Below are 13,943 nucleotides of genomic sequence, written 5' to 3' on the forward strand. Positions count from 1 at the left end.
AGCATTTTACCTCTTACTCCTCACAACAGCCCTGTGGTTCCCTGCTCCCGAGGTTTGTCAGTACCATATTGTTTATTTTTTTACAGCACAAAGAGAATTGTACTTTTCAGTGCCATGGCGGGAAGGGGTTAGACGCCAGTTCATGAGTCTGACACGTGAGTAGAATGGACACACTTCAGTTCCAAGCTGAGGCTGGGTGAAGCCCTAAGCAGTCCTTCAGGCTATTTCCGCCTCTTCCCTTCAACGAGGACAGAGACCCTCGTCTTCCTGGCTGCCCCTATAGGGAGTGGTTGTGGGTGGCGGAGCCCCCTGTTGACTGATGCTAGACATGCAGCTTCAGTGGCAAATAAACATGGGTGGGTGTAGCCCCTGGTCCTGTGGGGTTGCTGACTGAACCTAGCCCATGCTGCTGTAAGCAGGGCATAGTATCTCCAACTTTAGCTGATGGAACTGAGAGGCAGACTAGTTAAGTGGCTGCTAGTCACTGACGGAGCAGGGATGCAACAGGTCCCTGCCCACGTGACATCAGAGCCGGTCCCGTGATCCACCTCACACGCTCACTGTCTTCCGAAGCAGAAGACAGGCCCAGGCTGGCAGCCTGAAGGATGCGGTGTTTTTGAGGAAGGATCTGGACATGTGTACAGTAAAGTCTGGTGTCTTTGGGGTCTTTTTCACTCTGAATGTTTGTAACTTCCCCTTTTCCTTTACCTCGTTTCCTTCTTTATAATGAGCCTGTGATGTCACATAACATCAAACTCTTAAAAAATTTAGGCACAATTTTAGTTTTCCCTCCGTACTTCAAGGCATTTTGCGCATGCCCATGAATGATTCTCAACTTTACTTTTTACGTTTAATTTAAATTGGTTAATTAGCATTATCATTTTGGCTCTGCGGGCCTTCACTGCTGTGCAGGCTTCTCCGGCTGGGGCGTGCCGGCTCCTCATTGTGGGGCTTCTCTGGGGCAGAGCCCTGCTTCTGGGTGCCTGGGCTTCAGTAGCTGCAGCTCGCGGGCTCCAGACCACAGGCTCAGTAGTTGCGGTGCAAGGGTGTAGTTGCCCCCTGGATGTGGGGTCCTCCCGACCGGGGTCCGGCCTGTGTCTCCGGCACTGGCAGATGGATCCTTTCACACTGAGCCACCAGGGCAGTCCCTGGGTTTCAACTTTAAATAAGTCCTCCTTCACTCTCTCTCTCTGTGGTCCCTGAGAAATGTGCCTGCTTCCATCCCTTTCACGGAAGAAACCACTTTGTTCTAAACACCAGAGAGCAGAGTGAGCGAGCTTTGGAAAGGCAGGGCACAGAGCCGAGACAGGAAGTAGGGTCGACCCGTCAGTCTCGCTGGAGTGCTGCGGAGGGGCGGGAGCAACATGTCCCTGGTGACCGGATCGTCTCAGACTCGCTGTTCCTGAGGTGCCCACTTAGGCCGCGTCTTCACCCTTTAGGGCGGGGAAGGTATGGGCAGAAGGAAACCGTTCCGCCTTTGATTTCTCCTCAGAACATGGCTATGGTTGAGGGAAGTTAATTGTTGGGAAACAGGCTTGGCTCTGTTCCCATGTAGTCAGGCCCTTCTGGTTTCAGCGTCAGACCCAGCTGCTTTGCCTAAGGCTTAGGGCTCAGAGCCATGAGACAGCAAGAAGCTGCTTCAGTGATTTATCTTAATTTATTTATTTGTGTTTTTGGAGGGAGACGGGTTTTGGCCGTAAGCGGAACAAGCCACAAAGTGAGAGGAGGGAGAGGCGAGAGATGAACTAGAGGAATTTTTAATCTCCATTCTCCCCTGGAAAGAGGAGTCTTAAACTGGCTTTGAATTCTCCAAAAACTAACATACAGCGTTGGGAAAAACGTTTTGTATGGCCCAGAGAGGCAGGAGTTACTTCTGTGAGAGGGAGTTACAGGACTAGGTTTCTGGGAAGAAAATGTAAAAAACTGTTTCTAACAGACTTATAATAAAGGAAAGTTATTTCAATGGTGTTAACCTTCGTATAGATGCAGTGAGTTTAAACAAAGTGAGGGAACTTGATACGAGGGACTCAGACATCTGGTAGACAAAATGTCCTCAACTGTTCCCTGTAGTGGTTACCGCCCTTCAGAATCCACTAAAGGGCCTGTTAAAAATGTCTCTTTCCGGGCTTCACCTCAGACTCAGCATTTGAAAATGCCTTTGGGGGCTGGAATCTGAGTTCCCTCAGAGAATCTTTTACAGCTTAAGGGCCACTCTTAGACGGTTATGCTAGGATGATATTCAGAGATACTTTTTAATTCTGGGAATTTGTGGCTTAGGTTCTGGACTGCTTTTGCTGTTGACAAGATATGCATCTTTCAACAAATCATTTAATTCTTCAATTCCCTTATCTGTTCAGATGCATTTGGGGACTGAAAAATTAATATGTATTTCTGGCTTCTACCCCTGATGATTCAGAGTTTTAAGTCTAGGGTAATTTGTATGGTCAGCCAGATTTGGGAACCAGTGAACTAAATTATCTCCAAGGATTTTCTATCATCAAAATTTCATGAGTCTACATTATCCAAAGTTATTAAAAATGTGTTATGCCTCATATTATCCATATCTTCTCCAGGGAGGATATTTGAGGAACTGGCTCTCTTTCTGGACCAAATTTTGATTATTTGTTTCTTAAAATCACAGTGAGATAGATATTAGCCAGGGACATGCTTCTCCCCCACCCCACTTTGGTGACTATAGACTCAAACTACTATAATACCAAAAGGTGTCCAGTATCACCTCCAATGTGCCTACCTTTTTCTGGAGATGGAAGTGAAAGTGAAAATTGCTCTGTCATGTCCAACTCTTTGCAATCCCTTGCACTGCAGACCACCAGGCTCTTCTGGTGAGTTTCCTCCAGAGGAAACTCCTCCATGAGTTTCTCCAGGTGAGAGTACTGGAGTGGGTTGCCGTTCCCTTCTCCAGGGGATCTTCCCGACCCAGGGATGGAACCCCAGTCTCCCTCATTGTGGACAGATTCTTTACCACCTGAGCGACTGGGGAAGCCTTGTGTGGAGACTGGGTCCCAGACGTCTTTGGTTTCCTGGTGATAATCCAAGGTTCCCTGCTCTTTGTATCACCCTCTGTGGGCTACACTGAGGGACTATAATGGAATCAAGAGGTCTTCTGAGGCCTTTAAATTTTCTCTCCCAGAGGAGACACTTTGGGTCAAAATGTATTCTAATCACAACATTCTCTACCTTACTTACGATAGACACCATGAGGCAAAAATTCACCCAATTTTTTACAGAAGCATGTAAGTCAGGCATATAGGGCTTCTTAACAAAGGAAAACTCTTAAGGGAGGAGTTTTAGATCACATGTCTTTTTCTAAGTATTGTAGATATGCAGCTTATACTTTAATAGGAGCTCTGAGAATATAGTATATGTTATCTAGAAAAAATAATTACAGTCATTCAATACATCTGTTCTTAGGAGGAAGAAAAATAATTATCTGGGAATTCCAGGGATCTCATAAAGGAATTTCCCAAGTTTCCATCCACACAGAGTTTGAGGGCTTCAGTTGGGATAGTCTCAGCAACATCTAAGTGAGCCATTAAGTATAAACCTATATGCTGGTGGCTCTGTCCACACAAGGGGGCAGGGGGCAGATGTCCAAAGCTAACCCCTGTGTCCTGAATCTCTCGTTTAAACTGAGATTCTTTGATTGTCCTGAAAACATTTTTGGAAGGGATTTCCAGGTCTGATGTTGGGACATTAAATGGCTTCCAACTTTAGCTCTTGTGTAGAATGTTTCTTTGTAATGCCCCAAATAATCTTTCTTTTAAGAACTTGCCTCTTTTAGGATAAGCAGCAGGTGCTTTTTAACAATTAACTTTATATCTGCTCTCATAGTGAGTCCTTTGAAATTAGGGTGATGCCTTTCTTCCCCCTGTTCCTCAAGTCAAAGAAATTCATAGCAATCCCCATTTTTAATGAGCACAAAATTCACCTGGGGATAATTGGGAAAAAAGGAGAAAAAGAATTTCTGATATCACCAGAGATCTGACTCCATGATGTAAGTCTGAGATATGGCTAAGAAGTCAGAATTATAACACCAATCCATGTTTCACTTTGGGGGATGTAGTCCTAATTTTCTCTTGGCAACGAGTATGGCATGTGGGTTAGAATGGGGCAGAGTTTTCTCTAGACACACTGGTTGTCTACGTACCTGGTTGTCTTGATTTGAAAAGCCATGGACATGTATCCTACAAATAAAATGTTACTGGCATAAGAAAAATCATTTGACTCTTAAAGGATAAAAATGGGAGTCAAGAGAAGGGAGTTGGAGAATGTTACTTGAGTTTTGAACAGATGCAAACAAAAAAATAAACTTCATACAGAGGTACCACTTTGGAGACTTAAAAGTATTAGTTATTTTAAATAAGGACAAGGAAAGTAGAAACAGAATCAAGCAGAAATATGATAAGTGGGAGCTGACAAAATGTTATTTATACAATGATCTTAAATACTAATTAGATGATATTTGTTCTTTCATTTGATTTTTCATTCCTCTATTTATTCATTAAGTATTTATTAATAATATGCTATATCTATAGTCCTATCCCAGGCACTGTTAGTAAGTTTAAAAGAGCATCATGCATAGTCAGTACTTTTTTTAGAAGCTTATAATGTAGTGGGAGATTCAGGACAAGTTCACATGAAAAGCTATATCACAACACAAGACATGAAATAAACAATGTCATCAGGCAGTAGTATATGTTTTTGTGCCAAGTAAGTGGGACTGAGGTGTTTCAGAATGTACCTGTCTCTCTTCCGCTTGATGCCTCCTACCAGCCAGTTCTGTTCTATTCTGTTCTGTCTGCCCTTGGTCATAATAGAAAATATCTTGTTAGTCAGAAGCTGCTTTGAGAATCAAGGTTCCTTTTTCTGGCCCTTTAAGCTTACTCACCTGCCCACTTTGCTTGAAATTTCTGATGCTTGTGCATTGATCCATGTTGGCAACATGTGTGGTGTTTTTTTCCCATGGACTTACCTTGGATATTGGTCAGGGATGGTTTAGTTGCTGGAAATAAAATCTGACTTAGATATGGATGAATTCAGAGTTCAAATTGTATCAGCGTTCATTCATTCTTACTCTCTGTTTCTCAGCTCTTTTTCTTTTCCTTCATTGGTTTGAAGCTTTGGTAAGATTTTGTCTCAAGGTAGCAAAGAAAGCTCATGGCAGCATCAGGCTTACGTTTTGCAATGCTATCATTTTAATAGCAGAGTGCTTGTTTTACTCATAGGACCAGCCAATATCATGAGGGGGAAGGTAGTAACCAAATCTCAACTAACAACTGTGATTTAAGTGATTGGTTTTGTTTTCACTTCCAGAGCTGGAGGGTGCTAGAAACTCAAAGGCCTGGTGGGCAGGTTAAAATTATTACAGGGTCCCTGCACCTTGTCCTTCAGAGTATGATAAAAGAAGTATAATTTTATAAGTATACTAGTGATCAATGCAAGGAAACAGAGGAGAACAATAGAATGGGAAAGTCAAGATATCGCTTCAAGAAAATTAGAGATACCAAGGGAACTTTTCATGCAAAGATGGGCACAATAAAGGATAGAAATGGTAGGGACCTAACAGAAGCAGAAGATATTGAGAAGAGGTGGCAAAAATACACAGAACTATACAAAAAAGATCTTCATGATCCAGATATCATGATGGTGTGATCATCAGCCTAGAGCCAGGCATTCTGAAAGGTGAAGTCACGTGGCTTTAGGAGACATCACTATGAACAAAGCTAGTGGAGGTGATGGAATTCCAGTTGAGCTATTTCAAATTCTAAATGAAAATGCTGTGAAAGTGCTACACTCAATATGCCAGCAAATCTGGAAAACTCAGCAGTGGCCTCAGGACTAGAAAAGGTCAGTTTTCCTTCCAATCCCAAAGAAAGGCAATGCCAAAGAATGCTCAAACTACTACACAATTGCATTCATCTCACATGCTAGTAAAGTAATGCTCAAAATTCTCCAAGCCAGGCTTCAACAGTACGTGTACTGTGAACTTCCAGATGTTCAAGCTGGATTTAGAAAAGGCAGAGGAACCAGAGGTCAAAGTGCCAACATCCATTGGATCATCAAAAAAACAAGAGAGTTCCAGAAAAACATCTATTTCTGCTTTATTGACTATGTCAAAGCCTTTGACTATGCGGACCACAACAAACTCTGGAAAATTCTGAAACAGATGGTAATATCAGACCACCTGACCTGCCTCTTGAGAGATCTGTATCCAGGTCAAGAAGCAAAAGTTAGAACTGGATATGGAACAATAGACTGGTTCCAAATAGGAAAAGAAGTATGTTAAGGCTGTATATTGTCACCCTGCTTATTTAACTTATATGCAGAGTACATCATGAGAAACGCTGGGCTGGATGAAGCACAAGCTGGAATCGAAATTGCTGGGAGAAATATCAATAACCTCAGATATGCAGATGACACCACCCTTATGGCAGAAAGTGAAGAAGAACTAAAGAGCTTCTTGAGGAAAGTGAAAGAGGAGAGTGAAAAAGTTGGCTTAAAAGTCAACATTCAGAAAACTAAGATCATGGCACATGGTCCCATCAGTTCAATTCAGTTCAGTTGCTCAGTCGTGTCCGACTCTTTGTGACCCCATGGACTGTAGCACGCCAGGTCTCCCTGTCCATCACCAACTCCCAGAGTTTACTCAGACTCATGTCCACTGAGTCGGTGATATCTCTGTCATCCCCTTCTCCTCCCGCCTTCAATCTTTCCCAGCGTCAAGGTCTTTTCCAGTGAGTCAGCTCTTTGCATCAGGTGGCCAAAGTATTGGAGTTTCAGCTTCAGCATCAGTCCTTTCAATGATTATTCAGGACTCATTTCCTTTGGGATGGACTGGTTGGATGTCCTTGCCGTCCAAGGAACTCTCAAGAGCCTTCTCCAACACCACAGTTCAAAAGCATCAATTATTCGGTGCTCAGCTTTCTTTCTAGTCTAACTCTTGCATCCATATGTGACTACTGGAAAAACCATAGCTTTAACTAGATGGTCCTTTGTTGGCAAAGTAATATCTCTGCTTTTTAATATGTTGTCTAGGTTGGTCATACCTTCTCTTTCAAGGCGCAAGCGTCTTTTAATTTCATGGCTGCAATTACCATCTGCAGTGATTTTGGAGCCCATGTGGCAAATAGATGGAGAAACAGTGGCGGACTTTATTTTTGGGGACTCCAATACTTTGACCACCTGATGCGAAGAGCTGACTCATTGGAAAAGACCCTGATGATACGAAAGATTTCAGGTGGGAGGAGAAGGGGACAACAGAGGTTGAGATGGCTGGATAGCATCACCGATGCGATGAACATGAGTTTGAGTAAAGAGTCGGACACGACTGAGAGACCGAACTGAACTGAGCTTTTATTGCTGTGTGCTTTCAGTCTTCTTGAAAACACACATGTATTTTAATCAATACATATCTGGAAGCATACGATACTGCTCAAATAAAATTCTTGTTCCAAAATGTAGGAAGATAAATGATACTGTCAAACTAACAGATGAGAACCTGAACACTCCAAGTTCCTGTGATTGTTAGGACAAGTATCTGCCTTCCTTCTTTCTTTTACATTAGAACAAACCACCTTAACTGTATTTTACAATGGGAAACTTGTATTTTTATTATTATTTACAGTTGACAATGATTATTTACTGCATGGAAAAGTAAAATGCTATCAAAGGAATCCTATAATTATTAGTTTCAAAAGTGTATGTGCACATGAATGGGAAGGAAGCAATTATAAGTAAATTTGCAGGTTGTCATCCAATAAATTTGCTTTAGGGTAAATATGTTTATTTTAAAAATTCCACTGGAAATATATCAAATATATATTTTCTCTTGTTATTGAGTTTACCAACTCAATTGATTGAAAGAGATTGAAAGAGAATCAGTGATCTGATAGGTCAAGAATAACTGAAAACACTCTTCATCTGTTTTGTTGGCTCCTAATGGGACGTTCTTCAGATACCTTCTATGAAATGGTCGCATGAGATATGAGAAAAAACCATTCTGTATTTAGGAAGCTCAAATTTAGGAAGCAAAAGTTCAGATCCTGCTTTTACCACCAACTTGCCAAGGAACTGTGGCAAAGTCTTAAGTTTTCTTATTTATGTAATAGAATTCAAATAAATATTTCCTGGTATCAAAAAGAACATCCTTTGAGACAATGTTTGTAAAGTGCTTTCTAAAGCACTAGCGGAACATAAATACTCAGTATCAGTTCCCTCTGCTTAACTTCTGGAAGCACCAAAGCAAACCTGAGGCACTAACAGAGATTTAGATTTCTGTAGTATGTTATCTATCTTCTTCTCTGAAGTGCTTCCTTTCTTCGATGTGCTTAATGGTCATTGGGCTTACCAGCAGGGAACTCCTCAGGAAAAGAGTATTATTTCCAGATGATTTGGGCACAACTCTTGCTTGTTCTTGCAGGTGAGGAACACAGAAACTCTCAACCACTTCTCTTCTGGAAGGAAGCTGTGACTGTAGGACCCTAATCAAAAGCAAATTTAAGTTTTACAAAAGCAGAAAGATAATTCAATGGAGAAAGTAAAATATTTTCAACACACTGGCTGAAACCACTGGATAGCCATTTAGAAAAACAAAACAAAACATTAAACTCAATTCTTTTCTCACATCATATACAAAAATTTATTTGAGATGAGTAATATACCTAAAGGAAAACATCGTTCACAGTGTTGAGGTAGGCAAACATTTCTTAGAACTCAAAAAGCACCAAATAAAAACAGAAAAATATGATATGTTTGATCTCCTTAGAATAAAAATTTACAAATCTCTGCTTATCATGACACCATTAAAAAAAATGGCAAGCCACAGTCTAGGGAAAAATATTTGCAATGCATATTTCTGGCAAATAGTTTGTAGCCAGAACACAAAGAAACAAAAACCCAAATTCAGTTCATCAAACAATCAAATCAAAGTAGAATGGACATTTCACAGAAGAAAATATGCAAATGGAGAAGAGCAGATATCTTCATTATCATAAGATATCACTGTGTGCTTAGTAGAGTGGCTAAAATTAAGAAGACTGACAATATGAAATGTTTGTGAAGATGTAGAGTAAGGAATTTTTAAAGAATAATATCTTTAGTTTAAATTTATTTTTATTGCGGTAGCATTGGTTGATAACATTGGGTATGTTTCATGTGTACAACATTATATTTTTACTTCTGTGTGTGCTAACACATGCTCATCACCAAAAATGCAGTTTCCATCCATCACCATACAGTTGAAAGGAGTTCTACCCGAAACACAAAGGCAAAAGTACACAAAACTCTGAGTAAGGTGATAAATAGACAGAATCAGAAAATTGCAACTGGATTTTGTTTTTACATTTCTGGTAGGACTATAAAATTGTATTATCTCTTTGGAAAATAACTTGGCAATTTCCTAAAAAGTTCAAACTCCACCTACACTGAAGTAAAGTCACTCAGTCATGTCCAACTCTTTGTGACCCCATGGACTGTAGCCAGCCAGGCTCCTCTGTCCATGGGATTCTCCGGGCAACAATACTGGGGTAGGTTGCCACTTCCTTCTCCAGGAGATCTTCCAGACCCAGGGATCAAATCCTGGTCTCCTGCATTGTAGGCAGACTCTCTACCGGCTGAGCCACAGACAGCATAGTCTACCTACACTATTGCACAGCAATTTCATTTCTAAATATTTACTGAAAAGAAAGGAAGCCATATGTCCACAAAAGGACATGTACAAAATTCTCATAGCAGTGTTTTTTATATATTAGTTTACACTGGGAAGTATCCAAATAGCCACCAACAGATGGACAAGTTGTACACTCCAGTAATGTAATACTTGTTTTTGTTCAGTCGCTACGTTGTGTCCAACTATTTGCAACCCATGAACTGCAGCACACCAAGCTTCCTTGTCTTTCATTATCTCCTGGAGTTTGCCCAGACTCATTTTCATTGAGTCACTGATGCCATCCAACCATGTCATCCTCTTTCACCACCTTCTCATCTTGCCCTCAGTCTTTCCCAGCATCAGCGTCTTTTCCAATGTGTCAGCTCTTTGTAGCAGGTAACCAAGTAAGTATTGGAGCTTCAGCTTCAGCATCAGTCCTTCCAATTAATATTCAGGGTTGATTTCCTTTAGGATGGACTGGTTTGATCTCTTTGCTGTCCAAGGGACTCTCAAGAGTCTTCTCTAATACCACAGTTTGAAAGCATCAGTTCTCCAGTGCTCAGCCTTCTTTATAGTCCAACTTTCATATCCATACATGACTACTGGAAAAACCATAGCTTTGGCTATTTGGATCTTTGTCAGCAGAGTAATGTAATATTAGTCAGCAATAAAAAGGAGAACTAACTATTAGTAATATAAGCAACAAGATGGATAAATCCCACAGAAATGCTGAGCAAGAAGATCTAGTCAAGGAAAGAGTACTTACCGTGCATTTACATTCATACAAAGATCTTTAACAGATAGAAATAAACTGGATGATGGATGCTAACTCCAGTGGTGTCCTAGGGGAACAATGGATTGTCTGAAAGGAATACAAAGAAACTTTCTGGGTGATGGAAATGCCCTCTGTCCTGATTGAGGTGATGGTTGCTCAAGTATATGCATTTGTCAGAAGTCATTAAAATGTTAACGGATGCATTTTATTGTTTGTAAATTGTGCTTTAAAGGTAGAGGAAAATGGAATGCAGAGAGGTATGTGTTAATTATACAGTTATCAGGCAATCCCTTAAGAAAATAATACTCAGTTTATTTAGAGTGGTCTGAGATAGCCTTTAGCTCCAAAAGCACAAAGTTCCTACCATCCACATTTGTATATGCTTGACAAAGGGGTAAACAAAGAGAAGGGTTCATAGCTAGGACCCATTGGGTATCATGGTGATACTTGGGCTCAAGACAGATTATACCCAAATATGCCACAATGGCATCTTGATTATTTTGGATCAAAGTCATATAAGAAATGGCAAGTACAAGAGGAACATTCTGACTCTCTTCTGTCTTCCTGAAAGCAGGAAATAAATCTGTGATGTGAAAGGCGCAGTCCCTACATCCAAAGCTAGAAGGACACTTATGAACAACAGAGATAGGGAATCTGGGCAATAAGGCTTTGTACAAACCTCGTGATTTCAATTGACTCCGCTAAGCTCAAACTCTGATTAGATTCTTCGTGACTGAGTACCCCAAACCTAAGTTTCTTTGTCCTGTCAATTCCTTATGAATGTGTTATTTCTCTGTCTAAAAAGTATAAAAGCTGCTTGCTTTGCCCGCCTCAATGTGACATCTGTGAGCACAAATTAAAATTTGTTTCTTTTTCTCCTGTTAATCTATCTTGTATCAGTTCTATTATTAGTTCAGCCAGGGAGAACTCCAGAGGGGCTGAGGGGAAGATTGTCCCCTCAGGACAGACAGAAGGTGATTTCCTCCTCCTCCTGCCTGCCCCCCTTCCCCCCTCCTCCTCGTTCTCTTCTCCCATCCCACTTTTACCCCATTTCTCTTTCCCCTTTTCCTTTTGCCTCCTCCTGTTTTTCTAACCGTCCTCCCTTTTACAATATACTGTAGCAATTTTAGAAAACATGAATATACACATGAAACGCAGCAGGGAAACATTCACTTATATTTCACCATTCATAATCTAGAAATTTCCAGTATTCAGTTAGTTTCTCTCCTACTTCAGTTAATTTATTTCCTATTTAAGATGATGCTGATTGTACAGCTTTGAAACCTGCTTCTCCCTATTAACTTTTAAGCATGTATCTACTAAACCTTGCACTGAAGGTGATTTCGTTAGTAGCACATTCCATTATATAGCAAATAGTAATTTAGCTATTCATTTTGTGAATGTGGGTATTAGCGTTAATGTTTATAAACAACTCTGTGATGAGCATCTTTGTGTGTTAATCTTTTGTGTTTATTTTAAAAATTTAAACAAAGTTATATATACATATACTTTGAAGAATCGGGTACTTGTACAACCGTATTTAAAAAAAAAAAAAACACTGTTCTATACCGTTCTTTCTCATAACCACAAGTTTTCTATCCCTAGAGGCAACCACTTTCTATTATTGTAGCTATTCTTCTTGATATTTACTTCTGTATTTCTAATTAATGTGTTTGTGTTGGCACATGTTAATTTTAAATTTCAGCACGGTCTGTTGAACCTACATTGTGGAAAATGAGATTGAATTATCTTTTGTGCCACTTCTCATCTTGCACCACACATACCCATCTATGCACCATCTCAGTAGAGTTTTGAAGGGCCATTTTCCATCAAATGTTACTTTAACTTTCTTTGAAAAGGTAGTTGTGGCTAAGTGTAGGATGCGAGCGTCTCTTGTTCCTCTGATGAAATACCATTATCACATTATCGTGATGACACCTCAGTCTCATATGGCTTTTGACACAGATGGACATATTTAAAGCTATTACATATTAGCAGACAAATTTGCTTTTTATGGTCTTGGATGACCTCAGGTTCTGTGAAAAAAGCACTATGGAGGTTTCTTACTCTGTAAGCTTCATGTTGATAATAACACACATCAGCTAGGCTTTAATCAGAGAAGTAGAACCATGAGCAGAACCACGAGCATGTATTTATATGTGTGTGTATACCTTGTAAATATATATATACACATACACACAGACTTTGGTCTCTTGGATCTCTAGTTTGCTGACTGCAGATCGGCAGATCTAGGGACTTTTTAGTCTCCACAATCACTTGAACCTATTCCTTATCTTTTTATTTGTTACAAAGAATAATTATGCATTTATTAATTTACTGTAAATAATATCCTTGTCTTTCTTTCTGAGCACCCTGTTCATCTTTATGAGATACTCTGGCTTCTTCATTTGCTCCAAGATCACTTGCTGGGTTTGGCAGCCACATACATGCTCAGTGTTAAGTTTCTCAAAATGAGCTGTACGTGGCTTCACCCTCCAGCACATCACTATCTTTCTCTAAGCTCTACATTTACAAAATCAAAAGATCTGTGGCCCATAATAGTAAGGCTTGCTGCCTCAGAAATGACAGGCTAATAAAACACTTCCAGAAATTCTCTTGAAACTCATTTAACACGTGATAACATGCCATTGTACTTTGCTAATTAAAACTTTTTAGAGACCCTAATTTCAAGTTAACCTTTGTTGAGAACTTATTATATGTCAGCTACTGTGCAAGGCAATTGTATGTATAATATCATTCAACCTTCAAAACACATGAGAGATAGGTGGTATTAATCACATTTAAAAATGAATTAATTGAGGCCTGCCATGGCTAAAAGCCATCCATAAGGTCTACATCCAATAAGTGTTTATAACCAAGATTTAAACTAAGTGTACTAGATTTTGCTTCCTGGGATATGAGTAGATCTTTTGTCCATGTGAATAAACTGATAAACCTTTTAATAATTTAATAAAAAAGGAATTTATTTCATTATGTAATTTTTCAAAATTGCTTTGTAAGATCATTAATTTAGACAACTCCAGTAGCAAGGACTTTTAAAGGATCACATGTAACTATTTTTGGTTTTGAACCAGAAGATAATATACGTTTGCATCAACAGTTTCAATGAGTTCAAATTTTGTAATATCTTGAACAGTGTCGGAAACTGAAATAGAGACTGCTGTTGAATGTTTCATAACATTTGTTTTCTTATGTTTATACCCAGATGCATGATTTTAAATGAACAGTTGCAGTCATTTGTGTTCTTGCAATGAATAGGGAGGAGCCTTGACCTTACAACCCCCAGGATGTTAAAACACTCATTATCTGGATCTTTCTGTGATGTTGTTCTTCGTGGTGGCCACCATCAGTGCCACCAAGGAGATTCCATCCCTGAATAGGCTGAGACTTGAGGGAGGCAGTGTAGGGTAAAGGCTAAGATCTTGGGTTCTGGAGTTGGGCAGATCTCAGATCCTAACCCAGGTCTGTTACTAATTAGCT

This window comes from Odocoileus virginianus, chromosome 10 (genome assembly GCF_023699985.2).
Source record: "Odocoileus virginianus isolate 20LAN1187 ecotype Illinois chromosome 10, Ovbor_1.2, whole genome shotgun sequence".
NCBI classification, from domain to species: domain Eukaryota; kingdom Metazoa; phylum Chordata; class Mammalia; order Artiodactyla; family Cervidae; genus Odocoileus; species Odocoileus virginianus.